The sequence below is a fragment of the Heliangelus exortis genome, chromosome 2 (genome assembly GCF_036169615.1).
Source record: "Heliangelus exortis chromosome 2, bHelExo1.hap1, whole genome shotgun sequence".
NCBI lineage: Eukaryota > Metazoa > Chordata > Aves > Apodiformes > Trochilidae > Heliangelus > Heliangelus exortis.
In genome coordinates, this window is record NC_092423.1 from 130479831 (window position 1) to 130483594 (window position 3764).

Here is a 3764-nt window from a genome sequence, read left to right on the forward strand (position 1 = left end):
ATTTTCAGTTTGAACATCTCTAACTTCACACAAATGGAAAATTCTTTTATTCTTATCCACCTATACAGGGCAGTCTCCCCCCCCAAAACCACAGCATAGTCACTTCCCAAACCTGTACGATTTCCAGTGACAAAGAGGAGCTCATTTTCATTGCCTTGGCATTACCTCCCCACTGAAAGAAGACAGGGCAATCAGAAATTGTGATTTCTGACTGTCCAGATAAACAGCTCTTCTGCTGGAGCTATAGCAGTGCTGTCTGATACCCATACATCTGAAGTGACCTTCAGAACTGCAGCAGAAATATGTATTAAAAAAAACCCAAACAAAAACAAACAACAAAAACAAACAACAAAAACCAGGAAAAAAACCCACCAAAAAACCCCCAAAAAACCAAAACCAAACCCCACACTAAAAAAAGCAACAACAAAAAAAACTAGCCCCCCCCCCAAAAAAGAAAAACAAAAAAACACCGAAACCCAAACCAAACTGACAACTAAATGCATAATAACAAAGAACTGAAGGGAAGGATTCTTTTGATATGTTTAGTCAAAGTCCTCAAAATTAATTACTTGATGGGTAAGGAAAACAGGATGTAACAGCTACAGTCTCTTCCTGCGTCTTGCTGGAGACAGCAGAGCGTGACTGGGTGCTATCAAATTGCGTATTTATTATCTCCATAGAACTGCGTGCTGTACAGACAGACGGGAGTTGTGTGATGCGGATACAAATGCCCTGACTCTGAAAGGAGAGAGCCTTGAGGGGCGGGCCTGGGGCTGCCGAGGCGACGGCGCTGGAAGAACCGCGCCGACCCCCCAGCAGGTGGTGGTCTCCGACAGCGCAGGGGAAGGAGCTCCTCGCTGCTGCGGCTCCGGCAGAAGCTGCTCCTGCTACCGAGGAAGGGAAATACCTGCTGGTATCTTCTTTAATTGTTGGTGGCAAAGAAGCTGGATGGATCGGCTCACTTGTGTAAGACTGTACCGCTGCTTCGTGCTTCAAGCTGGGTGCAAGCTGGCTTCCTAGGGGACAAGTCACGGGGGTCTCAGTAGCAGAGCTCACTTGCAAACTGAAAATAAAAAGCAATTTTATATTAATTACAGTGATCTCTTTTTGGAGATGCACGTGGGTTTTTAACAGTAGAAAGTGCTGGGTTCTTAATGCTCATCTTAGGTCTGCAAATACCTGACATCTCACAGACGGGAATATTGCCCACCCTGCTTGGCACACAGAATACAAGCCTCACAAGGCAGTAAGAAGTGGCACACTCAGCTGCCCCTGAGCTCCTGATGCTCGCTCACTGAACGATACTGAGGTGTGCAGCTCCCTCACTCAGCCACTTCAGTTTCACCCCTGTTACAGCACAGATCTCGACATGCCCCAAGCTTCTGCTGTCATGATACAGAAAGCACCACAGAGGCAGGAACTCTGTGGTACAGGCACACCTTAATACCTATGCACAAGGGGAGCAGTGGTGGTTGCACAGTCAGCCTCCATGTTCTGGGGTGGCTTATGTGGCTTTGTGACTTCACTGTTATTTTCTGTGAATGTTTAATTGCCCGGTTTTTAAATAACAAATGGAAAAAATACCTATTGCATGGCATATCTATACCTGTATGGGTATGAGTGGGTCTGAGACATCTACTGTGTGATACCCACCTCTTTGCTTGAGGGGACTGTGTAAAAGATCCTGAGCTGAGGGCAGGGACCTGCCATGCTCTCTGAGACATCACAAAGGGCAGGTAAGCACACAAACCACATATAGTGATTTCAGCCACCCGAAAATCCAACAGCAGCCTGCAACAGACACAAACAGCACTGACAGGAAAGTCTCCTTTATCCATGGTGGCCCTATGCTCTAATTTAATGCGTCTGCAAGGACTTTAGCTGCAAAACTCTAGAAAATCCACAATGAGAAGAAAAATTTCTAGAGCTTTTACCATTTAAATAGTTGGGGGATACAGTTACATCCTTGGCTCCTTGCCAAATTCATGCCTCATGCATGGAGGCACTCCAGTTTGCACAAATTTGTGTGTTTTGATGGTACAAAATGACTGTACATACTATTCACATTGAACAAGTATTTCACCACTAACCGGTTCTGGTACTGGCTGAACTATTTTTAGGAAAATTTTAAGCTGAAATTCAGCCTGAGGCAGGCAAGTGGTATGAGAAATTTCAAAGAAATGAAGTTTGGCAGAGAAATGGGGTGGAGCAGCCCGCTCCCTACACCCTGACATCTACAAGTTCTGAAGTAACACTGAAACGCATCTGGCTGTTACAAAACCCAGAGTAAGAAAGTTCTTCTTCCTCCCATCACATGCAGATTTGCCTTTAGAGTTTTGAAACTGCACGTAGTTTGTTGGTTTGGGATTTTTTCTTTGTTTGTCTGTTTGTTTTTCCCCAAGCCCCTTACTAAATTTTCCAGGAAGACGTTAAGTTCTGTAGGAAATAAAATAAAATTAAAAAAAACCAAAACATAAAGTCGATCTGCTGATCTCATACGCTTAAAAACCCCTCCCAGGAGGGATGCTCTCACAGGCTGCAGCCCTGGGCACAACGCGGCACCGCTGGGCTGATGAGGCAGTTTTGCCCTCTTTACCTTCGTGGGTTTTGTCCCACCTGCGTCCCCGGTCCCTCTTTGCCCTCTCTCTGCTCAGACCCGGTTCTCCCCTCCCCGAAGATCCCTCACCACCCTGGTTCCCGGCAGGGCGGGTGCTGGGGCCGGGCGGCCGCGGGGGCCATTTTGCCGCCGGCGGCGCGGTCGGGGCTGCCAACCGCGAGATGGCGGCGTTGCGCCACAGCCCGCCCGCTGCCGCCAAGAGGCTGGGGGTGACCGGCAGAGGGGCGGCCGGAACGATGCTGCCTCCCGAGTCGCTCGCTCGAGCTCGCGATCCAACCGTGGAGTGACCCGGGCGAAAAAAATCACAGGGAGTCGCTGGGGAGCAAGGGAAGGCCTTGAGGATACGCAGCGGGTTGTGCGGCGAACATGGCGGCCCTGCGGCACGGCTGGGACTGGCGCTCGCAGCCCCGTTCTGAGACTCCAGAGCCTGAGCGCTTCACGGGTGGCTCCCGAGATATGTGTACGCTGCTTGAAGCTTAAGTTTGTTTGAGGAGCAGTAGGAAATGGCTTCATCTGGGCGGAGGAGGAGAGATGCTGAGGGCCTGGCAGGGAGCGGCGCCGGCGTGGGCCTGGTGCTGCCTCACTGTGTGGGGCATTGCACCCTCAGCCGCCTCAGCCTTCTCAGCCTCCTCAGCCTCCTCAGTCTCCTCAGCCTCCTCAGTCTCCTCACCCTCCTCAGCCTCCTCAGCCTCCTCAGCCTCCTCAGCCTCCTCAGCCTCCTCAGCCTCAGCCTCCTCAGCCTCCTCAGCCTTGTGTGGCCCCCAAAGTTCAACACGGAACTGGAAGCTTTTAGAGTTGTTTATGCTTTGCCTTCAGCAAGACATTTCGCTCATCTGCCTCACCTCACCAGGGGCCACATAGCCACCGCTGGGCCCTCCAGGCCCAGCCAGCCCCCGGAGCATTGCTGATGCCCTTCCTGAAGGATGGAGATGTTTGGTGACTGCCAGGGGTGACCTTCTCTGGAGGAGCAGCTGGGCCAGCAGGTTGCAGTTCAGCACCCAGCACATCCTCTTCCATGGTTAGTAAGAATAGTTTGGCCATTATAAACAAGGGACATAATTTAATCTTCATACTTAATGGAAATAGTGTGACTTGGACCAAGGGTCTCCACTTTCCATGGAAAATCATAGAATCAGTCAGGTTGGAG

General features: G+C 50.3%; 1 long non-coding RNA gene across 1 annotated transcript; it reads right to left on the reverse strand.

Moving 5' to 3' along the window:
- Nucleotides 1-504: 504 nt before the first annotated feature.
- LOC139793782 (uncharacterized) lies at nt 505-3220 on the reverse strand. Its single transcript, XR_011724801.1, has 2 exons — nt 2597-3220; nt 505-1063 (listed from the first exon to the last, which is right to left on the reverse strand). It is a non-coding gene; the product is annotated as an uncharacterized lncRNA (long non-coding RNA).
- Nucleotides 3221-3764: the final 544 nt, after the last annotated feature.